At 45.0% G+C, this 27,471-nt stretch overlaps 1 protein-coding gene and 1 non-coding gene across 2 annotated transcripts in view; one reads left to right on the forward strand and one right to left on the reverse strand.

Annotated features, from left to right (window-relative positions):
• The window catches only part of LOC144131065 (alpha-1A adrenergic receptor-like), a 414,411-nt gene that overhangs the window by 101,572 nt on the left and 285,368 nt on the right, over window positions 1-27,471 (forward strand). Inside the window, exon 2 of the mRNA XM_077664438.1 lies at window positions 2,845-2,898. The gene's annotated coding sequence lies outside the window, so the exon portion shown is untranslated. The remainder of the gene's footprint in view (window positions 1-2,844; window positions 2,899-27,471) is intronic.
• TRNAS-ACU (transfer RNA serine (anticodon ACU)) lies at window positions 14,421-14,492 on the reverse strand. The gene has a single exon. It is a non-coding gene; the product is annotated as a tRNA-Ser (tRNA).

Below are 27,471 nucleotides of genomic sequence, written 5' to 3' on the forward strand. Positions count from 1 at the left end.
AGGTCAAACGGTTAATCATCTTAGCAGCCATCATGCCTAGACAAGATTCACCTTCCCCATACTAACACCTCCTCCCCCTCAGAGGGCCTTCCTCCTCGGAGGGAAGACGCTTTTTAAAATCTGCCCATGATGAACGCTTTGTTCAGACCAGGACCAGTCCTCTTGCCGAAACGTGGGCCAGCACTCTGAGGCTTTCCCCTCCTTTGTTCCCTTTGCGATCATCAAGAACCATCTGCCCACCCTCTCTCTGCCTTGGACACATTAAACGTTTATAAGATCATGAGTCGACCAAAAACACCTCGTTGGAGCTTTGTGCACAGGAAAACGTATGTTTTCTATTAGGCACATTTTCGGGTATAAATAGGGTTTTAAGCTTAAATCTGTTCGGGGTGCCAGAATGGAGGAAAATAGAGTTTTAGCCGCATGCAAAGGACCTTATTTACACCTCGCGAAGCGTTAAAGCTAGGCGCAGGCTTCACTAGCATGCATGTCATGCTCTCAGAAGCAGGAAACCTCTCCCTCTTGCGCCTACCATTCAAGCGCTCTGGAGATAGAGAGAGAGAGAAACAACGTTTACTATGGGCAATGCCTGAAGGCAGGCTCCCAGAGGATGGAGCCGTAGCTATCTTGGTGACCCGCGCGATCGGGTCAGGCTGGTGTGGTCGTCCAGGGCTCCGTTTCCATGCGCGACAATTCTGGAAAAAAGCCTTTTTCAGCGGGAGAGAGTTTATGAACGCAATGGTTTCTATATTGTAATATTTCACACTAAAAATCAAGATATCCACAGATCACCCGACGGCAGTCTTGCATGTTTTCCTTCTATTGACTTCTTTGCAATCATCAAAGGCGTTCCCCATTGCCTTTCTATGGCAGTCTTAACTGTTCGATGCGGTCGGTGGAAAAAAACTTTAAAAGCCGCCGCAGTGGCTGAGTGGTTATGGCGCTCGGCTGCTGGCCCGAAAGACGTGGGTTCGATGCCGGCCGCGGCGGTCGAATTTCGATGGAGGCGAAATTCCAGAGGCCCGTGTACTGTGCGATGTCACTGCACGTTAAAGAACCCCAGGTGGTCGAAATTTCCGGAGCCCTTAGCTACGGCGTTCCTCATAGCCTGAGTCGCTTTGGGACGTTAAAATCTCATAAACCAAACCCAACCAAAAACTTTTAAAGAAAGATTTTGCTACTCATCGAAAGAATGTACTATTACCTTCAATATTACCGTACCAGGACACTACAATATTCAAATATTCAAGATTTTTGTTCAAGGAAGCTGGACATGATACATATAGTAGTTACCGCTGCGGAGGCTGCAGAGCTAGTGCGCCCGCAAAACCATATTAATCTGCCACTTATTATTAGCTCTTCTCGAAGCCGTGTTGTGTGTTGCGATGAAAACAAGAAGGGATATAAAATGAAGTGTTAGCATTGGGACATACGGTCGAAACTGTAAGGCGCTGAGTGTTCGGGCCCTGTGGCTATAGTTATGACTGAGTGTGCACTACTTTTCAGGTGCAGATGAAACCAGAGCTATTCTGCCTACCAGCTGCGTATCACAGCGCAAAAATGTCATACTTACTCCTCAGTGAGTCGCGTGACGAAAATATGGTGGCGGTAAAAGTAATTGCAGGAAGTTGCCCGTCACGGTAGTAGAAATTTGTCGCAACGAATTATGCCTGTGTTCGCTTTGTTCAAACGACTGTTTGGGCGCATACTTAACCTGCGCAAACAAGCACGCTAGCCTTGGCACCGTTGAACAAAATCGCGACGGCTTCCCGCTAGAACGGGGAGGGGATGGGTATCGGGGGGGGGGGAGGGTTGGGGCATCCCCATGTTGAAAGGTGTGCCAAAAAAAGGGCAATTTGGGGGGCGGAATCTTGAGGCTGTAGAGACGATTCCTTGGAACGCCTGGATACGCAGTGCGGACGACACTACGTGCACTGTTACTGCGCTGCTGCGCAATAACCCCGTTAGCGCTTCCTCTTCGAAGATGGATAATGCCTGTTTTTGGAAAAAGCTCTATTTGGTCTATTTTTTTAAATCGCGGACAGAAGTACCGCTGCTGTCTTTTGCTTCCTCCGCGCACTCTGGTAAATTTTATCGCTTGATGCGCTCCCGGTGTAGTCCGGTAGGCTGGCAATAATTTTGTTTCCTGTTGCTGCCGCCTAGGGGATCCACACGTGTGCGCAAAAGGCGGAGATGAGAAATGCATGTAATGGAGTTCTACACACATTTTAATGCATATCGTTCAATACAATGCATAAAGTTAGGAAATACGGTCTCTCTGAATTTTTAAATATACATTTGGTTGGCATGCAGCTACGAGGCAGGCACACAAAGAAGGGGAACTTGTGTCCAGAAAATAAACGAACTCAATGAAGGAAACGGCGGCGCATGCCCTCGGGCAATCATCTATCGCATTCGGCCTGTCTTGTCGCCAATCTTTGAACGTGCAATCGAGCATCCGCTGATATTAGATTATCATACTGGTATTCTCAAAACTAATCCCCAAGAAAGTAGCCGCGTTTGAGCTGACAGGGACTAAACGAATCCCCGAGTGTGACCGAACGGAAAATGTCAAAGCGTGCACCTCAAGCGGCAGCAGCAAAACAACTCAATGAGAAAAAATAAAACAACAGAATTCTTCAACTCAAATCGCCAGATTCCGTTTTGCTAGGATGGTCAAGGGAAGGCACTTTCAGTACTGCTTCGAACTGCGTCCTCTGTCTGACTTAGTTAATCGTAGAAACTATCTTATTTTAATATATTTCACCTTGCTTTAAACAGGCACTTTACCCTGTACATGTGCATGCGCTTTCAGTCCGACATTTTTCCGTTTCTCAATTACAGGTTCTTGTGGTTCGTGGCAAACAGACGGACAGCCTACCTGCTTGGCATTGAAAGGTAAGCACGCTGCTGGTAAACCGGCTTGCACTGTTTGCTTTTGCTCACTTGCTCGACAACAACAAAAAACGAGTAACAATGTTTTTTGTTGTCGTCGTTTCTTCGCCTGTCGCCCCGTAGTAAGTACGCATGCAGCCTCACGCAAGAGGTCCGCCAGCTCGTTCAATGGCGAAGGAATCTCATTATTTCGTAAGCCTTGCAGCTTAAACGTGCGTTAAACAGAGCACAATAGGTCATGAACTGGAAAAGTGGCAACCCTTCAGCCTTTCGCACACAACACCGTCCACATCCCTCCGGTTACTCATTTCTACGCTTTTGCCACACCTCCCTTTTTCTTATGATAACCATTATCCGGATGGCGATTCCTAGCCTCTCATCACACCCTCTTCCTTCCACGATAACTGCCCTCGGGTGGTTTCCGTGGTAACTGCATTTCTGGTTACGCATTCCTACGCTCTTGCCTACCTCCCTCCTCCCACCATGACCATAGTCCGGATGGGCATTCCTACCCTCTCTTTTGCAACGACAGCTGTTAGGTGTCCGTCCCTGGCTTACGCGTCGCAGTCGTCCGGCGTCGTCGCCATCGGCGTAACCAGTGGGTGCGTCAATAACACCTTAAAGTACCCACCGGTCATTAACGCGCCCACATTATATCGCGGTCAAAATGGGTCGCATAACCCTACGGGTGGCTCTGTTTGGAACTACCACCCGCCAGTGCAGGGGTGCATCACTTGACCACTAAACCAGTGCGATATGAAGGCACTGTATCTTTCTACCTCAAAATATCCCCAAAACTAAACGCCTGAACAGCTACCGCAGAATCTCGCGTTATATAGCCGTAACCAACCTGTGAGTTTTTTTTTCACGGAAACTGCCTTCTGGCTGGTTCCCGTGGCAATTCCTCTCTGTTTGGGTGTTTGTACTCTTTTAACTACATCCCTCCTTCCACCAACACCGTAGTCTGGATGAGGATTCTAACCCTCTCTTTTTACTCTCCCCCTTCCACGATAACCGCCTTTCAGGGGGTTGCAGTGGCAAATCCTCTCCGTTTAGGCGTTTCTACTCTTTCGACTACCTCCATCTTTCCACCACAACCGTAGTCTTTATGGGGATTCTAAACCTCTCTTTTGAACCTCCCTCTTCCACGCTAACCGTCCTCCGGGTGGTTGCCATGGCAATTCCTCTCCGTCTGGGCGTTTCTACTCTTTCGACTACCTCCCTCCTTTCACCACAACCGTAGTCTGGATGGGGATTGTGACCTTCTCTTTTTACCCTCCGCCTTCCACGATAACCACCCTCCGGGTGGTTGCCGTGGCAATTCCTCTCCGTTTAGGCGCTTGTACTCTTTTGACACCTGCTTCCTTCTACCACAACCGCAGCCCAGATGAGGATTAGTCCTCTCCTCTTCCTCATTCCAAGGCACTTGCCATACCTCCCTCTTTCCACGATAACCATCTTCAGATTGGGGATTCTAACCCACTCTTTTTATCCTCCCTCTTCCACGATAACTGCCCTCCGGGTGGTTGCCGTGGCAATTCCTCTCCGTTTAGGCGTTTCTACTCTTTCGACTACCTGCTTCCTTCCACCACAACCATAGTCTGGATGGGGATTCTAACCCTTTGTTTTTACCCTCCCCCTTCCACGATAACCACCCTCCGGGTGGTTGCCGTGGCAATTCCTCTCCGTTTAGGCGTTTCTACTCTTTCGAATACCTCCCTTCTTGCAAGACAAACTGAGGTGTGTAGCTGCGGAGCTTGAAATATACTCGTTGTATGCTTTCCTTCTCACTTGCAACGATACGTATATTTTTTGTGTTCGGCAGCAGTTTTCTTTATTTACTTACGGTTATGTTCAGATCATCTTAGTAACTTAGAGGTGACCAAAACCGATCTCCACAATAAAATTATTTTTTGCAGTATTCAGTAATGTTCAGAGTTTTATAAAGCCATTACTTAAGTAAGGTTGCTTATCAAGAGCATCTGTTATTATTTTGATGTGTTTGATACCATAGACCGATACGTGTTCCCTGAAGTTTCTCTAGGAATTTGCAGGCAACACTGAGGACACTTTTTATCTGTGTATTTAATATTTGTAAAGGGGCCATTGACATTACAGTGCGCATATTGATCGAGTAGAGCGCTCGAGATTGATCTTTGTTTTCGTAAGCGCGCGGGTTCTGTTTGCATTTCGCTCCCACTGAAATGCGGCCGGCGATGCTCAGAAGCCGCCGAACATGGAGCCCTCGCAACAGCTGCAAAAAAAGACGTGACCGACTGAGACATGCATAACACGTCCTTAATTATCTGATTGGACTGAGAACTTTGCTGTAGTGAAGAAAGCTGTCTTTTGCACCTTCTTCCACTGGTGCTTATTGTGCTTCATAAGAGCTGCGTGGAAAATCTTCCTCGCGTCAGAGACATAATTATCCTGAAAAACAAGTGCGTGAAAGCCAAATGGCAGAAAATTGCCCACTCGTTTCAAAAACCAACATGGGTCACATTTTGGGGCGTAATAGGAACCCTACGAGCACATTTCAAAATATTTCTCTGCTCATTGTCTCCATTTTGGTGAAACGAATTTTAAAGCGGTCTCTATTCCTTAACTTGCTATTATTCTGGTATAAATTGAAACTTACCTTTTCGTTTATTCCTCTTTTCTTCATTGTGTTCGTTCTTTTTATTTGTATATTTCAAATAGTATTTATTTTCTCTTTTGGATTTCCCTCTCTCAGGACGATGGATGCTGCTAAGTCCGCTTCAGACGCTGTTTGTTCACTGGCCACAATTTCACGCTCTCCGGAAGGGGGTGATGAACATACCATCGAATCGAACATGAGTGGAGATGGAGTTCAGCTCAGGATTGTGCTTTTATTCTTTTAGTGGTTTGGCTCAGTGAAAGCGAAATCACTCTATGACATCATTTCTGCCCACAAGGGTAGGCAATTAAGGGGCTCGTTATGATATGCATTGGAATGAAACCAAGAGGGAAGGTTGTGGCACAGCTACCACCCTCCTCGTTCGGTCACGTGGCCCCTCCAGTATGACAGCACGTTCCACATCCGCCGCCATGGTTACGAGTTGTGCTGGTGAACACTGCAAAACCAAGGTTGCACGCAACGCCAGTGCACTCAAAAGTTGAACGACCACTGCCTTAGCTAGCTCACTTGGTAGAGCACCACTCGAAAATGCGCAGGCCGTGAGTTCGGATCCCTTTGTAGGTATGTGGTTGTCTTTTCGTCTAATTTCTGCCGTATTATCTTGCGTGTAAATATGACTACTTTCTTATTTCTGTAGTCTAGTCAACACCACCAAAAATACACGCAAAGTAAACAAAGGAGGGGAAAGTGCCCTGAAACATTTTTTGTAAAAATAATTTTACATGACAGACACGCTTCTATGAATCTGAAGCCATTGTCCTTTTTATTCTACAATATTCTAGTTTACTCAATAATAATTCTCTCTGATTAGAACGCAAAGGGTACAGCCATCACTTTCTGCGCAGAAGAGATCACCCACCCTCTCGACATTAGCGACGATGGCGGCGTTTGCTTCATGAAATTCACTTCAGGGACATTTTAATGTGAGCGAAATAATCTATGTGGGTTCTTACATAAGTGAAACAGCGCGAAAGAAGAAGCCCGAAGAAGCCCCTTCTTCGTTTCGCCTTCGGGCACCCTCTTTCGCACTGTTTCACTTATGTAAGAATGGACCAACTAGCCCAGCAAAAAATCTATGTGGGATCAGGATATTGTAAGCTATATCCTAATCAGGCTTACCTGAGCTTCCAGTCTGCCCGATAGATATGTTAGCCTGGAGGTTCAGATGTTCAGTGTTACATTTTCCAGCTGAAAATGTGTAAAGCGAGCTAGAAAGCGCTCATCACGAAGTCTCTTAACCGAGAAGGTAATTGATACTTGGAGAAAATCCCAGTAGGCCGATGTATAGGTTCTGGCGCTCTTTTTTCTCCTTTTTGTATTTTAATTACATTACATACTTTTGTTCATGAGGAAGACATGCGAAGATTAAGCACGTGCGTGCGTCAGTGTTTCCCTCAGCTTAGCTTCACTCGGTTGTTCACAAGACTGTTCTTGGACACATTTCAGCAGCTGTTACTTCACGGGACTGTTCCCACGGGTCTAACTATCAAACAATGGACGAATTTACAACTCGTCCCCGTAGTAGCAGATTGCTTTGCGAAGAAAAAGACATAAAAAAACTGATTACTACACTTGTGTATGACAGTTGAAGATGAAGGCATTTGAAGATGAAATCTCCAAACATGCCAGGTGAAACAGTATCGCCGAAAATCGTACCAGCTACTGCGTACCCATCGGTGGTGCACCGCAATGCAATGCTAAGCACTTCGCACATCCCCAGCCCTTAGGCTTCTATTGGTACAATCTCCCCTGCCTGCTCAAGGATTCGTTCGGCCATCTTGTCGAATTGGTTTTCGCTGTGCAGGGTGTGTGTTGTTTTAGCTCTTGTGTGGGTAATAATATTTCTAACTTATGTATGTCGTGATTTTGTGTTAAGATGCAAATGTTTTCGTTGCAAATTATGCCAGTTGAATGTTCTGCCAGATTGTATTCGGATGTTGTACCTCGTTAGGTTTTGAGCCTTTTGCGTCGGATGCCTCTTTCTGTAGAAAGAGAACAGAAAAAAAGAAAAATTGCCTTATTTTTATTTGGACAGCACGGCAAGCTCGTTACGAGAATGTTACTTGCGATCTCGTTTTGCTTTCATTTAGAACCTGTCAGCAGCTTCAGTGTTTCCCTCAGCTTAGCTTCACTCGGTTGTTCGCAAGACTGTTCTTGAACACATTTCAGCAGCTGTTACTTCACGGGACTGTTCCCACGGGTCTAACTATCAAACAATAAAATCAACAATCAGCACATTTTTATTTTCACGAAAGAAGGGATACATGGTTAAAAAAGGGGGACGGGAGAAAAAGCTGCACGTCTGCAGCTTGACAACACTCCGGCTACCCAGGCAACAGTGACACGGTGTTTGTAATACCTACTACACTTGCATATAGAAAAATGCATAATATTCATACTACGCACATTACATGTTTGTATGTAAAATACACATTACATATCACACAATCTGTAAGATAAATTTTACACGCTGATTCCCTATTAAATGCGACGGCAACAAAAATGGTATAGAAACACTATGCCAGAGTGTTTCCAGGCAAGCTATTTACAGAGATATTTCCAAGATATCTTTTTGTTTAGTTTCGCTATGTGCTGCTTTGTGAAGTCGTTTAGTGTGCTTAGGAGTGTGAGAGAAATTCCTTGACGGCCATAGTTAGTGCGCGAGAAAGGAATATTCCGTGGCGGCTGGGGGCGATGAGGGTAAGCATGGTCCTGTTTGTGCAGCTTGACGAGCGTGAAAATATAATCTAGCTTCCCCTGTATCACTCTAGAGTAATTGCTTATGAGTTTGTACTTGCACATATTATCAGCCTTCACTATTCTATTTTTGTGGAAAAGAACTTTAGTATGCTCATAAAACGGTACGTTTTCTATCGCTCGAACTCCTTTCTTTTGCAGCGGATTAAGTTCGCTCATATTTTGTGAACTGGTCTCTCCTCAGACCAGGGTACAGTAAATAAGTTGGGAGTGAAACAAGGCGTTATACAACAACTTTTTTATTTTTGCCGGGAATAAATTGTGATTTATATTTAAGAGACCTACCGGTTTTCGCAGAAGTGGTGATATGTGCGTTCCAATGCATGTGTGCGGAAAAAAACTACGCCAAGTGTGTTCACACATTTTTCTGTATTAATTACATATGGACCCATGATAACGCTGTCAGGCACATCAACTGATTTGCCTGGTGAAAGAAAAAGAACGCATTTCGTTTTCGACTTATATAATAGGAGGCTATTATTCTGGGCCCATTCTCGCACTTTAAAGCAAACTGAGCTTCCATGGAGTAAAATAATTGCCAGGTCTCATCCGGTAAAAAACATATTACAGTCGTCAGCATAGATAACAAAACTGCATAATTTATCAATTTGCACGAAATCATTAATATAAAATAAAAAAAATGACAGGACCCAGATTGCTGCCATCAGGTACCCCAGATTTTAGGAACCTCACATGGGATTTGAGTTCATTAATCCTAATAAATTTAGATAGTGAGGATAAATATGACGGGATAAATTGTGTGCATGTTCCGCGGAAACCATATTTTTCTAATTTATCTATTAAACTGTCATGAGTAAGAAGCTTCCCGTTTTCTTGCCTTGCCGAATGCTCAGTGTTCGATGGCTTCCGCCACACTCCTTTCATTTAGTCACGTCTGCGTCCTGGAACCATTGCTGTTATTTACTAATTTTTCCCCGATTCAATGATTTTCTTCGCGAATGGTGATTCTAAGAGGGGTTTTGTCTGTGTATCGTGAGCACGTCTTACTGTTGCTATATTACTGTTCTGGTCTTTCTTCCATTGGCCGCCAATGAATGTATTAATAAATAAAGTTAGTGAGATTTCAATAGTGGCTAATTAGGCGTGCCAGTGCTTTGGAACATAAAAAACGTATTGCAAATGGTCTGTACGCATTCTTTTTCTGCCCTTGGCCATTACGCTACGTTTTTTTTATACTGAGTGACTGTCACGAGAAATTGAACATTATTGTGGAAGTAACTGCTATAAGGACACTTTATTTTGGAACTCAGCTGTACTTGAAGAGTCAGCGACATAGTGCTTTGTCTTTGTACATGCTTATTTCAAAATTCATTTCGAGCTATGGTGCGCGAGTGACTTGGGATCAAGTTTGTTTGAACGCCTGCTCTCGTATTAAAGCTACTTTGGTATTAGTTCGTACGTTCAAACGTAGAAAAACAGCGCGAAAGTAATTCAGTGTATTGCAGAAGCCTCTTTGAAAATATTTTTTTTTCGGGAATACTAATACAATAATGCGCGCAATGGCTAAGCCTGATCAAAACTTAAAGCCCCTTGAGCCTGCTATCTGGCCTTATTTTATACTACAAAAAATTCTTCCACAAATTCTGCTTCAGAAATTGCGTCTTCGTTCCGAGCGTTTCCGTTATTAAATTCCTTCTTGAGGAGTATTAAGGGCAGTTTGAACACGGATAAGGTGAAACGTTTATAGCCGTGAGACAAGAAGATGTGATTCGGTTACTTTTATTTATTAGCAAATTTAGTTTTAAGAAGGTAAGACGATTTGTAGAAGTGCTCTTCTCGAAAATGGTGGAACTCCGAGAAAGCTTTAGGTGAGATTTCACTAACAGAAAGACACGGCAGCGCGTATCCCGTCTGTAATACCGATCTGCTAGAGTCGCGAACGCAACGAAGCTTTACTTAATGGATTGAAATTCAATATTGAAAAAAAAATGAACTCTCCACACCATGTGGCCTCCCTGACGGATGCATTAAGACAAGATTTTTTCTTTCCTTTTTGTGTCGCATTGGAGGTAATCTTGGATTCCATTACCTTGCTCTAAGGCCTACTGGAAGACAAGTTATGCGCTTTAAAATGACAGCATTTTATGACGCTGAAACAGGCAAGATCGGAAACCTTGAGACGGTTGCGACAGTTTTCAAGCCAGCGCTTCAGTGCTTCGTTTGGGATCAATTTATGTTCGCGAAGATTGAGTGATACACGTATGAACTAGCTAAGCAGCGTCTCATCGCAGATTCACCTTTGATCTGGGCATTAGATATAATACCCTAGCGACACAGAAAATTTAGTGTAACTTCCGAGAAATCGCAATCGTCCAAGAGAATTCCATAAGCAACCTACACTGCCCTGGCGATGTTGAAATGGTTATCAAAAGACTGTCTTGCAAAACACAACTAGCATTTTTATTAACGGCTTAAGTTCTACTCTTGTCACTTCATTGATTTCGAAAAGGCATTTGATAAAGCTCCTCAGAGACGTCTCTTTTATAAACTTTCATGTATAAGAATTAACTATATGGTTTTCAATTGGATATATTTCTTGATGACTATAACAAACAAACTATAACAAACAGCCATCGTCTGCGCCAACAAGCGGTCAGCCCAATGGTTCCGCGTTGTGTCCGGAATGCCCCAAGGTACTCTCTTCGGACGTCACTTTTCCTGATTTGCATTAACGACTTCTGGAATAACGTATCTTCTAGCATTAGTTTATTCGCCGATCATTGTTTAATCTATCGCCATATACACAGTTGCAACGACACTACCACATTGCAGAATGATGTAAATCACGTTGACTCATGGTGCGCTCAGTGGTTCATGACTATCAACACTAACAAAACATCCTTTGCATCTGAAGAAACAGAACATCGTTAGCACTTTTTCACAGAGGGCACCCTTAACCTTCTCCTCTCATTTTTGCCTCGGCTATCTCCTATGTTCCCTCGTACAAATATCTAGGCGTTAACTTAACTCGGAACTTCCCTTGGACAGATCACACATCTGCAGACACTAACGGCGCCAACCGACGCCTTGACCTTCTTCGTCGTCATTTAAAGCTATAGTTTCCCCCTCGGGAAAACTTATTGCTTATTTAAGTCTCGTTCGACCGAAACTAGAACACGCATACGCCATTTGGGACCCACATCGGTCATACGTTCCCAACATTCGAATCGACAGAGAAGCGAGCTGCCCGGTTTACGTATTTACTCAACAGTAGCTGCTATACTAACGTATCTAACCTGACGTCTCCAGCTAATCTTCCTTCTTCAACACAAAATTGCAACATATTGTCTCATTCACAAGTGTCCAATTCCGTCACGCTTCCCTCCCACCGGACTTTTCAACGTGCCAGCCACAACAAGGCTGCTTACCCGCCGCATGCCCATACTACTGCCCATCTCTTTTCGCTTTCCATCCCGACTGCAAAAGACTGGAATGGTCTTCCCACTGAAGCCGTGTTCCACTCCAACCCAGCGCATTTCAAGACAGACATCGAAAAAAAAAACATCCACTGACGAACAACGCCATCCCTCTTGTAATGCGCCTTAGCTGGGGTCTTTGAGGTCTACTATAAAAAAAAAAATGTTCCACTCCATTTCACAGCCTAACAAAACATCATTTGCATCTCAAGAAACAGAACACCATTAGCACTTTTTCACAGAGGGCACCCTTAACCTTCTCCTCTCATTTTTGGCTCGGCTATCTCGGCTATCTCCTAAGGCTGCTTAAACGCGACGTCCGCTGTCTCGGTTGCTGGCGCTGTTAGCCAGCACACATCTGTCGATTCTCTCGGCGCTTGAAATAAAGAAGGCGGAGTGCTGCTGTTCGCCATTGAACGTGCGTTCGCGTGCAGCAATTCTTGACGATTTATTTGAGTAAATAAAAATAATGTAAACACGAAGAACATCTGAAAGTCCAGCGTTAGCTTTTTCACAAGTCTTTAGAATGGGCCGCATTTGTGTCCACTGCATGCATGTTCCTGAATTTGGTGCAGTGCGCGTTGTCTTTGTAATATCTGCTTGTAATATATGCGTTCAGCTGTTAATGCACCTATTAACTCATGCAGTTTCCTTATTTTTCTGTAGTGTCGCCAAGTCGCCAGTTGGGACGATTGTCTTCGCTAGATGCCGTGAGACAACAAGCTCTGGAAGTGCGGCACGCTTCATTCCTGCTTGTAGTGTCTTTGTCCGCTGTTCAACACGAAAGTAATTCCACCAACGGATTTATGTGCCGCTCTTTTCTTGCTCTAGGTGGAACTAGCTCTCTTTCCGCTCGTTGTTCCCGGCTCTTCGAAGCAGACCTTGTATGATGGATACCGAGGGAAAACCGTCGGAACCGCTTCGCGCCTACAAGCTTCCTTAAATTGCGGTCTGTCTGATATGACGACTGCACACGACCGAAGAAGAAGACTTTCCGTTGAGTCCCATGTGCTTGCCAGCCCCCGCTGCTCGCGAAATTAGACGCACCACTGTACGGAACTACGGAAAGGTACGCTGCCTGGCACGAGCGCCAGGGAACAAAAAATCACCGCATAAGCGCCCCATGAAATTCGCAAACGCAACAAAATCGATACATACCCGCCACACAGCTCAAACGGGACTGACCACGGGCACCACTCACAGAGTAGCAGCGTCTACTTGGCGCCTATCATGATGAAAATTTCGCAGGGGGCCAAACCAGCGCGCGACTCCACAGCGGCCCTTGTCTCGATGTAGCCCAGTTAGCACGCCACGTGTGACTCAGACCGAGCGGGGAAGCTCAGGCCTGTGGCTTGGAAAAGCATGCCCAATAAACGCTCGCTCTTCTCATAGGCCTCATAAGAGTGGCGAGTTGGACTTGTTGGTTCAATATCACGTCGGTAACAGCGCCAAGACGGAGCGCTTGTGTTGTGTTTTCTGTTTGTCTTGGCAACTGCATTACGACTCACATCTCTGGAATTACTAAAGGAGGCTTCCTGACCGTATAGATTACATAACACCAGATCTAGTACTTCGCGTGCTCTCAGAAATGTGCATACATCATTTGTCAAAATTTTAGAACTCAAGGGATTTCCTCCTAAGCTGTTTCGTGGAGGTGTTGCATCTGTGAAAGTCTCAAGTTTCCGAAGTGGTAAAGAGGATTTCCTTCAGGGTATCGGAAATAACGAGCCGCACAAGAACAAGAGTTGTGTACAGTACGGAATCCCGCTGCTTTTGCCAATGCAATGGTTGTATATATGGACGTTCTTTTTCGTACAAGGTCCAGCAGTATTTTATGCTAGCTTTAGTTCATCGCAATAAGTTGAAACGACTGCCATACGATGATTGATATTACGCAACTTTTCCCAACGGCTCGGTTTCGAAATGGGACAACCTTTAATCGTCACATTAACACATACCTTGCATGCCTTGCTTGACGCCGCAGAAAGTCCTCTTTGTCATTTATTCTTCATAGAACGATGACAAATAGGACATTGCTCTATATTCACTTGTTAAAGTGCCGTCATTTGTTTGTTCGTAGCGCGAAATCATTTAAATGGTAATTAAAAAACATAATCAGTTGTTGCTATTCTGCTGTTATCTAACGCCTATTATCAAAAATTATTCAGTCACTCACATCCTGGTTTTCCCACGCAAGTGACGAGCGAGCTAACAGATTTTTTTTTTTAATTTGGCCTTCCTCGCATTTTTGTTATGAGCTGAAGTGTGGCTCCCTAGAGAATTGCCCACTGCAAATTCAATTGATAGTTTTTCTCGAATTTATTCCAATAAAATGGCTAATGAGCCATGAAATTGTTTTGCTTCCATCATATTTTGCATCTAGAAGGTGCGATCATGAAAGAAAATTGTGCGAGATAAAATGCCTCACTGATGCTTTTTTTTTAATTGGCTTTGGGGGGAAAGGAAATGGCGCAGTATCTGTCTCATATATCGTTGGACACCTGAACCGCGCCGTAAGGGAAGGGTAAAGGAGGGAGTGAAAGAAGAAAGGAAGAGAGAGGTGCCGTAGTGGAGGGCTCCGGAATAATTTAGACCACCTGGGGATCTTTAACGTGCATTGACATCGCACAGCACACGGGTGCCTTAGCGTTTTTCCTCCATAAAAACGCAGCCGCCACGGTCGGGTTCGAACCCGGGAACTCTGGATCAGTAGTCGAGCGCTCTAACCACTGAGCCACCGCGGCGGGGAAATAAAATGCCTCACTGATGTTTTTTGAAGCGTTCTTTCTTTCCGCATGCATCAAAAATAAAATAAGCAAACTCATCATATTGTTCAATGCCAGCCCGAGGCACTGTTGCTGGCACTGTGGTCGGACTTGTCTTGCGGATGGGCGCTCAATTGCCGTTGTCCTGTTTTTTTTTCTCTTTCTTTCTTCTCTTGCGCTGTGAGAATTTTGACGTAGGTGGATGCAAAGTTGCCGCCACTGTTTATTTGCGCTTTTCTTTCTTTCTTTCTCTGCGGTTCACTGACTTTCATCCGGGCCCTGCAATTACGCCTTCGCGGCGCTGCCGGTATTGTAAATAAATAAAAAAAAGTATAAATTGCTCAGTTGATTTTTTAAACGTTTTATGAACGCTGGCAGGATTTCCACTCGCTCTCCTTCGCTGCTGGATGGCTGTTTGCAAATTTTTATTTCGCTGAAGAAGACTGCGGCACATTCCCCCACTCACTGGTTACACGATCTAGATAACGATCGAGCCTCTGATGCACAAATACTCTCCCCATATTAGTTCGCGCCACACCTTGAAGCCGGTTTCCAGCAATACACTCAGCTTGCGCGCTTCAAAAAGTGCCTCATGGCCGAAACCGAAATGCAAACGAGTTATTTAGGCACGTGATCGTCTGGGAGCGCGCTCCAGAGAATGCAATCCGTAGAATGCATATCTCTTAATTATCACCTTAAATTCAACGTTCAAATTGAACGATGGTGGCAAGCCCTCACTAAACCGTCGCATGATGTCCTTTCTGGTATCCCAAGGCATCTGAAATGTCACCGGTGGTGCATCGGGACACGGATACACGAGCTGGACGTTGTCGAAAGTATTATACTGGGAGAGATCCCGATTAACAGATCACAAAGGAGGTCGCACAAGCGTACTGGCAGGATCTGAAGCATAAAATTCACAGCGGTACCTACTATATGGATAGTGGCTGCTAGACATATGTTTTAGTGCATGTTGTTTCATCTTAACAATTGAAGTAAATAAATGCGGCGTATTTTACTTCAACTATCTCAAAATGTCTTTCTTCATGTCCTTGACTGACGGTGAGAAAAACAAAGATGGAAGGCTGGTTTTTTGCCAGCTTTACCTGCAAGAAGACTACACAGTGAGCTATTTTTCTGAAGACGTCTGGTTCTATAAAAATAAAAAAAAAGTTTGGTTCCGAAAAAAACGCCATAAGCTGTGAATATCTGCCCCAGCACAATAACTCCATTTCACAAGAAGAAGACAGGATGGGGAATAAATTAAAACAAATCCGAATCATATATGTGCTGTAGCTGCTGAGCAATGAGGTTCTAAACATGCTTCAAAGACAAGGATTTTGTACATCAAAAATTCCTTATACTTCATTGCATAAGGTCGACTGCGTGCGCTCTGTTAAACGTTACTTTATTGTTCACAATGATTTTCAGTTGCGTGCGGGAGCTGTTCGGAACTTTTCACACAAATGCAATACCATTATCCAGAATTTTCTACACCGTGTCTGAATAGGAACAACCGCAGGTGTGAACGTCGTCGTACGAATGTTCTTTTGAGGCGCATGCGGGTGCGTCCTTGCGATTCTGCGCACGGGCCAAACAATGGGGCGGACAGCCGCTTGCGTCTTGAACACACAAGGCGCATGAATTTGTTGAGCTTCAAGTTTCGGACTCATGACCGGATGCGAAAGACGAGTCGCATTACAGCTATTGGCTGCTGTCCTGTGACGCGCCAAGCCCCCTCCTCCTAATTTGTGCCTCCGCTCAAGCGGAGGGAGAAACCAAGCCTAGACGTTGGTAGCTATGCTGAGAAACATGCAATATTTGGCGCATGTAGCAATTAAGAGGGTTGATAGCGACTTCCAGCTTCGCTCTGTGCAACAGTGGTGTGCGAGTTTTCCCCAAGTTGATTTGTAGCCGTCGACTACACCAAGTTGACGGAGTACCCTTCAAACCTACGAAAGACGCTCTCAGTGGCAGTGTCATGAAGTGTTTATTTGGATCCGCTTGGGATTGTTGCAAGTGTTCCTTAGCCCCGTTAGTACCTTCTCGGATAGCAGCAAAGAGGAGCGCCCCACGGTGAATTTGCTGCGCATGCAGTAAGCTTCACAGCACAGTGACAAGTGTGACTGGGGTGAAAGTGGTTATTCGTCAGTCAGTGACGACGCCTGCAAGTGTATGTAACGTTTCAGAAGCTCACTATACGCACATCTTGCTTTCGGAATGCTAAAATTAAGGGTGTGTAATGTGCTTGAGAACTGCCGTGAGTGCGACGTGAGCTTTCTGAATACTGGACTTGGCTTACGCGAAACCATCTCGGCTACGCGGCTGTGGAACTGTCGCAGCTAATGCAACAATTAGACAAGTGTCAGAAGGGCGCCTTTTAGGTTGGTTTGGTTTATGGGGGTTTAACGTCCCAAAGCAACTCAGGCTATGGGGGACGCCGTAGTGAAGGGCTCCGGGAATTTCGACCACCTGGGATTCTTTAACGTGCACTGACATCGCACAGCACACAGACCTCTAGAATTTTGCCTCCATCGAAATTCGACCACCGCGGCCGGGATCGAACCCGCGTCTTTCGGGTAAGCAGCCGAGCGCCGTAACCACTGAGCCACCGCGGTGGCTTAAATAGGGCGTCTTTTAGAAGATCCCCTTGCCCTGCAGCAAGCGCTATCTGGAAAAAAAATGGCCTTTGCCTCAATGAAAGATCGCAGGAGTCCCAAGTGAAGGTTTCAGCCGTTGCTATAGACGGCCGCCTGGCCGAACATTGTGAGCAGTGCCCTTACAAACCAGCTTGCATACCTGAAAGCAAAGATAAGGTAGCATTGGGAATGATGAGCCCATAAAAGAGACCGGTGAGAAGTGCGTGAGCACGCCGTGTGTCACTTACAAATATAGAAACAGGGTATCTTAAGCAGTACGTAGGTCCTTTAATCCTGCAGGTGCGAAGGTTTTAGCAGCAAACAGCGTAGTTGCAGTTTTTTGTTTTTCCTCATATCCTGTGGCTCTATATCACCTGGTTTGAAACCTCTTTCGTGCCTTTCATTCTTCTTTCCGCTTCAATTCTGCTTTTAGACTCGATGCTGTGCACCTCGTCGATTTGTTTCGTTGCACCTTATCTGAATCACACTTGTAATTTTTTACACATGTTGACTGTTTAAAAGGCGTACATGCCTGTTGCTGCCTGTTTCTGTGTAAGTATGCATGTTTCGCCGAATCCACCTTTGATTACCGGATAACTTCGTTGCTTTTAGCTTTTACATGTGTCTTTAAAACGGATTTTCATAGTCTATTATCGCATCATAATTTTAGGGTCTTTTGGTTTTATAGCGGTTTTTAACTTGTTTATCTTTTTCTCTACCCCAAATTCTAGAGGCCCGTGTGCTGTGCGATGTCAGTACACGTAAAAGAACCCCGGGTGGTCGAAATTTCCGGAGCCCTTCACTACGGCGTCCCTCATAGTTTGAGTCGCTTTGGGGCGTTAAACACCCTTAAAACCATAAAACGAATCTCTACCCCAGCTTTAGATGTTCGTCGCCTTTTTTCATGTCACAGGGTCATTTATTGTTACTGTTGCTGTGTTTTTTTGTGATTCTGCTTTTATCAGGTTTACTCATGTTCGTGTGTAATACTGATCTCGTAATTCACCATGCGCTGTGCTTTTGGTGTTGTTGTCTTTCATTCTCATCCCTTTACGTGACTGCAGCTGATAGGTGGCACCAGCTGAGCGAGTGTATAAATATTCCCGTCCCGTATTTAAAAAAAGTATCAGTTGCAAGTCTAGCGTGTGTCCTATCGCTCCTGTCTATGTCGGTGTCTCTTTGGCGCCAGTCACCATGTTGGCGTCGAATTGTTTTCTGCCGCGGCTACAGAAGCGTCGCACCATTCTGCAGCTTGATTCTTCGTTAAGGGCATTTTGCGATGATGAGTGGAGGGATTACGATGGCGTGCCGGCGGTGCTGTTTACTCTTTCTGGAGACATCTGTGTGTACGGCAGCTGTCACCTCGGGAGCGCTTTTTTTTAATTTCCTTCTGATTATAGGGTCCCATATCTGCAATAAACATTAATGTGACGTATTGGGTGAAACCCAACTTCCTCTGCTTTGATCGCAGCCAGGGCCAAAGGAGTAGTGTTCAATTTGGATTGTTATCACGAAATCAAGAACTCTATATACGAGCAAGAATTACTGTTGCCACTAAGTCATGAGCGTTTCACAATGTCCAAATCCTTAATATGTGCCAACTCGCGTATCTCTTTTCGTGAGGATTTTACTTGATGTGATGCCAAAAATAAAAAAAGTATGGCAGACGCTTACGCTTCCAAAAGTGAGCAACCCATATACAGTTGTACCTCGTTAATACGAACGCTTTCGTTCCCAGTAAAAACTATATGTAGACAAAGTTGCCAATAATAACGAGTCTTGATTAAAAAACAAAATACGAATCGTGAATAAAAGCAGAAAAATATTCCGACAAATGTTTTCATTAATTTTTTTTCGCTTAGCAGCGTTGAGTAAACCTAATATTCGACAAATGCTTGGAAATATTAGGTACATTCTCTTGGTCGCCATACTCGCCGAGAAAACACAGCAATACTGAAGGCCTCGTGAGCCATGGCAGGCGAGGTAGAAGCTTCGCGCTGGTCTAATGCGTTTAACTGAGGAACAATACAACTCATGAATCGGTGACTGACCCCATATTTCTTGTTGCGTTCACAAGAGTTTTGTCCCCAAACTTCATGCCAAACTGGCTGCCTCTAGATAGGCCATGCTAAATCTTATTCATCCTGCATTTTGTTTGAAACCTCAGGTAGCCTCACAGGTATTCTTCTCGGCCCTCCCCTTTTTCTGCGCAAATTAATGACCTTGCCTTCAGAGATTCATTTGATGAGCCTTCGCCATCGTACAATCAGTATCAGACGCAACGGTGGCTCAGTGGTGATGCACTCGCTTGCTGATCCGAAAGACGCCGGCTTAATCCCGGCATCGGCGGTCGCATTTCAATGGAGGCGAAATTATAGAGGCCCATGCGTTGTGCGATGTCAGTGCACGTTGAAAACCCCCAGGTGGTCGAAATTATCCGGAGCACTCCTCTACGGCTCCCCTCATATCCTAGTCACTTTGGGACGTTAAACCACAGAAAACAAAAAAAAGCAACCAGTAGCAGCATTTCAATAATCCGGAACAACGTTCTGCACGCAGAAGAATGGCCTATTTGGCAGTGTTCCTAGGACTGCACTGATACTTTTTACTTTACTTTCCAGATAACTACACTTTTCTTACTTATACGACCTTACAAAATAGGCGATATATACAGAATACTCGTTAAAATGCTCAACCATTGATGTTACATTCAAACGTTGTCTGCGCAGGTTAATCCTCGTGCAATTACTCGCAATCCAATCAGCAGGCAGTCATAAGAAATTCAGAGGTCGTGAGGATACACCAGTACCAGTCCATACCAGTCCAATATCCCACCCCTAAAGTGAAACCTTACAATTTCTTCCACTCATGTAGCAACTGCAGGTTTTTCTACATTGGACAACCGCATAACCAAATCATCTCTTACGCCTGATGGCTCCTCCCGCATGAGCCACATCAACACTGTTGCATCTCAGCTGATGCCACTGCATTTCAGGACCCCTTTTTATTCGCACCTTCAAAGGCTCAAATGGTATTCGACCTGGTCTTTCACCCAACTATGTTTACTGACCACTTGTCGTTCAAGCTACTCGGCGAAATTTGAGCGGGAACAAACCGGCGGGTTTTGCAAGGGAATTTCTCTCGAATTTTGTCTGAGTGACGCAAGCGTCTGTCTCGCGTCCGGTAGCGGGCACGCACTCGCCCATCCTGGAGCCATCTTCGTGGCACCCCGCGTCAGGACTCTGAGAAAGACGTAGCAGTGAATTTCTTCTAGACATAACTCACACGCGGAAGCAGCTGCTCGTATGCTATTGTGTACGAACGAGGCGATATCTGTGACCTGGCTAGAAGCAAGAGCATTGGTACCACAGCGATTACAAGCGTTTTGGCCAAAGAGTGTCTGAAGGCATTAGCAAAGCTCGTGGCCGGAAGTTTATGACAATACTGGGTCTAGAGCGCTGGAGGCTTCTCGCCATTCGAGCTGAGCTCGCTTTGACGCCGTACTGCCGCCTTTTCTTGCTGAGGTTAGCCCCTGTCGTTTCCATACCAAGCAATTCTGGACAAAAGCATTTTTCTAGCGGGCAACAGACTATGAACGCAAGTGTTTGAATATATATCAATAAATCCGCAGCTGTCGTTTTTGCTTTTTGCTATCGTTAAAAACGCTTCCCAATGGTTTTTTATGACAGGCTTAGCTACTCGGTGAGAGCTGTGGAAAAACTTCAAAAGAAAGTTTTGCTACGCATCGAAAGAATACACCATTACTTTCAATATTTGCATAGCAGTACCCTACAATTTTCCACTATTCGATACTTTTCTCCGAGATTGCTGGACTTTGGCGCGAAACTGCGGAGTAATAGAATATATTTGCATTTACGAGAACGCTTGGGCCAAGGATAATAGAGATTAGCTTTTTCATATTCCTCCAGGAACGCGGGATGCAGTCGCAAGGACTATATTCTTATTGATACAAAGACTGAAAAAGTTATTATTGTTACTCTTTTATGTGCTCTTCATATGCACAACCCGGAAACTTTCGAGCAGCTCAATTGGTGAGTCGACCATGAAATCCAGTTTGTTCCTTCGAAAGAAATGATTCCCCCGGGGTGATGTAGCTGATAATAATTCATTTGTTCATTCGTTAGGTTTCTCATTGCTGTTTTGCTTAACACCATACCTTAGGCGAAAGCGCAGAAAATAACAACAATGCGCTGTTGGTTGCTTTGGCGTCAGTTTTAAGCTGCACTAACGACAAATCTGAACTCGTCTTTCTACCGCGGGAATTCCACCTACAGGATCCGAGAATTCTTAGAAACTAGAAATTATTGCCCTGTGCGGCCGATTTCTCTAATTTAAATCGGATCGAACGTCCCGGCTCCCGCCTTTTTTTGAACTCAAATGAAAGTAGGAGGAGTCAGCGAACGCGTGTAGTGTCTTTCAGCCAGTGCCGTAGTGGCTTTGCTTTCGCGTTTATTTTGTTTTTTAGGTTTCAGTGAATAAATAGTTTCATTTGCACACAACATAGTCGCAAATTAGGGGGGAAAAATACGCGTAGACTCTGATTTACGTATCACTCCGCCGATGGCGAAGCGGGCAGCCGCCAAGCGACTGGCTGAAAGGCACTCCACGCGTTGGTTGACTCCTCCTAACTTCAGCGTTGAGTTAAAAAAAAATGGCGGGAGCCGGGACGTTTAATCTGACTTAATTTAGGGAAATCAGCCGTGCAAGAAAATAAATCGAAGATTCTGAGTATGCTCGGAACGTGTAGATGCAGTTTCCGCGGTGGAAAAACGAGTTCAGTTCTGATAGGCTGCGCGCTAAAAAGACGTTCAAGAGTTCAGTTCTGATAGGCTGTTCGCTAAAAAGACGTTCACCGGACAAAAGGGGTAGACACGACAGGGAAGATTGGTTTATGCTTTATGGGTGTGTGACGTCCGAAAGCGGCTCAGGCTATGAGGGACGCCGTAGTGAAGGGCTCCAGAAATTTCGACCACAAGCGCTTCTTTCCTGTCGTCTCTACTACTTTTTCTATGTGAACGTCTTTTTAGCGTACAGCCTATCAGAAATGAATATGTAGCAACTAACCCGTCAGAAAGCTTCACTTAAGACGAGCTCAGATTCCTCTTTAGTGCACCTTTAAGATTCCATTGTCTAGACTTCACCCTCAATTTTTTTCTGGTAGAAATGAGTGGTATAGTGATTCTTTTTCCACAGCAGGCAATGAGGGGCACCTGAGAATGAACAGACCAAATGTTCTGCCCCTTCCAACGTGTTTGTTTTTACGTGTAGCAACTAGGCCAGCACCAGCTAGAGCGATAGTGTAGGCATGGACACGTTTCCAAGGTCGCGTCGATAAGTTTTTTTTCTGCTTAGAAGCATTTCGCTGAAGAGAGTGTTTCAACACGGTAAAAGATGAATATTCAGTTGCTAGCCATGTTGCGTTGGTACACATACTGGTCAGTTGTGTACGGGCCACAAGATCTTTTTTCTTGAAAGTCGCTGTATTGATTTCAGACGTGGTGTAGAGGAGGCCTTGAAAACACATTAAGCGAGGTCAGGTAAACGACGGTCTGTTAATGCAAAATAATGCATTCTAAGGGAGGCGAACGCCGGCTGAGGGTCAGATTATCGGAAGGCCCCGACTTCCGCCGGGCAGGGTATCGTTCGTACTGCATTGTACAGCGGAAAATGACGGCAGTGGTAAGCTGAAGAGAACGCTGAGCCGAAACCACAGCAAGAGAATTCTTTAAAAACAATTGACAGACGATCACGGTAGTCGGCAATGCGAAATTTCAGCCTGCCACTGCAGGCGGGTGGCGTGTTACCATGGTGGACCCCCTCCGCAATGTTCCAGTGGGAGCCATCTTCCATGTGGCCTTTCCCTCTGCTACTTCGACAACCGGTTATACGCCGGCGCCGAGGACTACGACCCGAAAGGCAGGAAGGGGCGCCTAACAGCTGCGCACTAAAACTTAACCCTTCTGCTAGAGTGCCGTGGACACCTTTTGCTACGTCCAAGTTCAGCTTGGTGGAATAGAATGGAAGAAAGGCACGTATGCACGTGCCAAGCAAAAATTTTCTCCCTGCTGAATATGTTCTGAGTTGCACTAAAGTAAAATTCGTTTCATGCTATAAATATATCGACGTTCACATAGCTTCTGATCTTCCTTTAAAGTATCACATCGACAACATCATTAACAACGTAGCTCATGGCTGCCTACGCCGGACCTGCTCCCGTCAAACCGAAGCGTACAAGACAATAGTTAAGCCTGAAATAAGAATATTATCAGAAATATGGGACCCTCACATCTTCTGTTCAAGTAATTGAGACTGAATTAATACGCACCCATCATCTTATCAAACTTAGACCTAGTTCTTAAAAAGTTGTCTCGACTCCGCTTATTTCATAAAATCTGTCATCATTCCAAACCAAATCGTCGATCCGTCGCTCGTCCATTTTATATTTCATTAAGCATCTATGATACTCAAAGTGTTCCTAGCAACTCTTCCTTTTATTCATTCATCCCGCCCATATCAGGTGACTTGAAACGTCCTGTTAATTACAGACCATGTTCTTTTTCCCAATTCACCATGTCGCCTCTTTTCTAGTAATTTATTTTAGATTGGCGTTGGTATTTTGTTTTTATGCAGTTTTGTCGCGTGCTTCTTATGCTTTTGTATTTGCTCATCTGTTTTAGATTCGCATCACATTTGTGTTTGCATTTTATTTGTTTCGGGGTTTCACTGCTTTTCAATTTCTTGCCACTACTTCGCTCTCAAATGGGGTTATGCAATTGAAGGTAAAGTGAAATATAAAAGAAAAATATGCGAAGGATCTTATGATGATCAAGATTTTCATGGCGGAAGAGCATCTATGGAGAAAGACCACCAAGGCACAAGGTGCTTTCGACTGCTCAAGGTGGGGCCAAAGACCCATTTTCGAAGCATTTCACCCGAATAAGCCGAGCACCAGGCCACGGGAAAGCTTGTACCCATTATATCCCCGGTGGTTAACCGGTGGCACTGCGGTCACCTTCCAAAGCCTCATTGCCACCAAATTTGCAGAGATAAAGATATTCTCTTTGCCACACTAGAGGGACAAGTATCGGAAATAGCCACCTGCATGCAGCAAATAATGGATAGACTTACAGCCATCGAGGCCTGCGTCGATCGGTCCACGACGCCACAACCATCTATAACCCGACGTCACTCCACGCCAAAAATTTGAAATTTGGCAATGGAAGTGCAGAGGCTTCCGCCGTAAGCGGGCCCAATGGCAGCTCAATATCCAACAATCATCATCTGTTACAACCCCAGACGTGGTTGCATTGCAAGAAGCTAGCGGCAGGGCTACACTGCTAGGCTATAAAGCATATCTGTCGCCCCATTATGACACTAGTACCGCAGCCGGCTCCTTCACAGCCACGCTTGTGCATAGGAACATCACCGCGATTCAACATGTTATAAACGAAGCAGAAGGAGATTGCACCCTGCTTGAGATAGTACCAAGGCAAAGGGGAGACGCAAATCTCTATCCTTAATGCTAACAAAACGCCCAGAAACAAAGGCAACGGACTCCCTCACTTGTTGATAAACACAATATAGCAATATAGCTGGCTGCTAAAGCTAAACTACTATTTGTGGAAGACAAACTCTCAACACCTAGCGAGGGGATATACCAAAGCAACTCCGAAAGGTAACACGACCTGCCAAACCATCCAATCACTAGGGCTCACAACGCTAAACAACCTGAGCGACCACACACGCATGGGTAACAGTGTATGTGCAGACACATCTCCAGACTTATCCCTCACTAAAAACGTCAAGGACGCAAAGTGGGTCAACACCGGGCAAAATCTTGGTAGCGATCATTTCATCCTTAGCATCACCTTCCCCCCGACAAAACTCAAGCACAAAGCTAAAGAAATACGAACCACGGATTGAAACAAGTTCAGGGAACTTTGCTATAAAACAGCTCCAAAGGAGATATCTAACCAGGAGATATCTAACCATAGCGACTGGGTTATCTCCCTGAATGAGGATGTCAGCTTCACTGGCGCTGTGGTGCCAGTTGAGAAAGCGGAGCAGATTGCAGACTCAAAACTCTTACACTTGTGGCAGGCACAAAAAGGCCTTCGCTGAAATCGAGAGGCGAATCGAGGAACATACACTTATACTCCAACCACAACAATGGAACCAAATATGTGAAAGCAACAATGGACAGCTCGGAAATAAGAAGACATGGCATCTTCTGATACACCTCCTTGACGCAGAACAAACACGTCCCTTGCAACAAAGTCAACTGTATTAGATTCATACATAATCATGAGGGTACAACTAAAGACCTAATCAAAGAGCTAACAGAACTCTATCTAAACACGGATGATGGTACCATACAACCAGACTACCGGGGGACTCCTAATCCAAATTTAGATGCAGGCATCACAGACGCAAAGGTCCGGAAAGCAATTGGAAAACTGCGGACATCTGCGGCAGGACCAGACAAAGTAACAAATAAGACTCCCAGGAACTTAAAGACAACGTCGATCGCGGCGGTTGCAGACCTTATAAACAAATACTGGCATGCAGGCAACATACCGCAAGGGTGGAAACACGTGAAAATCACGTTTATTCCTAGAGCAGGTAAGAAACTCCGCTCAGAGAATCTACACCCAATTTCATTAACATCATGCCTAGGCAAACAAATGGAGTATGTCATCCTCAACAGGCACCAAAACTACGTGGAGGACCTGAAACTCCTACCTGAAACAATGTTAGGATTCAGGGCCCAACTATCTACCCGGGACATACTTTTGCAGCTTAACAAGGGCGTAATTGAAGCTGACGAGGGAATAGGAACGAAAGAAATATTGGGTTAACACCTTATTAAAGCTTTCGACAACGTGACGCACGAAGCCATTTTGAAAAACTTGTCAGAAATCAACCCCGGAGAAGGGACGTCCAACTACATCCGATCTTTCCTCACTAGCAGAACAGCAGTGATAACGGTCGGAACAATAGAGTCTGCCCCAATCACACTAGGAACCAAAGGAACACCACAGGGCTCCGTCCTGTCCCCTTTCCTTTTTAATCCCTCCCTCATCAAAATTCTCTCCAAATTGGCACAAACACCAGACCTCAAATCACACGTTCTAAGCAGATGACAACACGCTTTGGGTAACCAAAGGATGCGAAGGCTACATAGAAGACACACTCCAAGAAGCAGTGGACATCATTAATGCATGCGCATGGGAATTCGGCCTCAGTTGTTCAGAGCAAAAATCTGAACTCTTCGTGAAACTTCATAAACGAAGAGGTAGGAGAACTACAACTACCCCCCCCCCCCCCCCCCGCAAATAAACGTCTATGTCAACGGACGATCCATCAAAGAGGTGCAAACCGTGAGAATACTAGGGTTGTATTTACAAATGGAAATAATAATGACACACTCACTAAGCTAAAATGCACGATAAAAGAGACGGCGCCATTAACACGCCGAATCGCTAATCGAAGACAAGGGGTTGAGGTAAAGAGATTTATGCCGACTAGTGCACGCCTTTACGCTAAGCAGGATACTCTACGCCACTCCTCATCTCAAATTTGCGAAAGCAGAAAAGGACCAATTGGCTAGCATGATACGGAAGGCCTACAAAGCTGCCTTAGGACTCCCACTAAATGCCTCAAACGAAAGTCTTTTGAGGTTAGGAATACACAACACTTACAATTAACTGAAAGAAGTCCATATAATGGCTGAAATAGCGAGATCAGTCAATTGCAGAACTAACAGGAGTATTCTTACCAGGCTTGGAATTAACTTTCAACCTACGAACAAAGCCGCTACAAGACTTGCCCCGCGACTATAGGACGGCCCTACTAATCAAACCACTTTCCAAAAATATGCGCCCCATACACCATTAGGGTAGAAGACAAGCACGAGCCAAAGCCTTACATAATAAATACGGACAGTGCGCTGGAACAATTTGCGTACATGCGGCAGAAAACAAACATGCAATTGTGGCTGTGAACGAGAATGGTGACCACATCATCTCGGTAACAATCAAAACGAAATCCTCGGAAACGGCAGAAGAGGCGGCTATAGCTGTCGCCCTAGCGCATACCCAAGAAAACATCATTCTCACTGACTCCAAAATGGCTTTCAATAATTTCTCAAAAGGGCGAATTACAAAAACCTCCCTTAGAATCCTTAAGGCCGCCAAATTCTGACCAAACTATTTAAAACTGATATGGGTCCCAGCGCATTCGGGGAACCCGGGGAACCAGGCAGCCCACAATAAAGCCCGAGGTTTTGTCGACCGGTC

This window comes from Amblyomma americanum, chromosome 1 (genome assembly GCF_052857255.1).
Source record: "Amblyomma americanum isolate KBUSLIRL-KWMA chromosome 1, ASM5285725v1, whole genome shotgun sequence".
In the NCBI taxonomy this organism is placed as follows: Eukaryota; Metazoa; Arthropoda; class Arachnida; order Ixodida; family Ixodidae; genus Amblyomma; species Amblyomma americanum.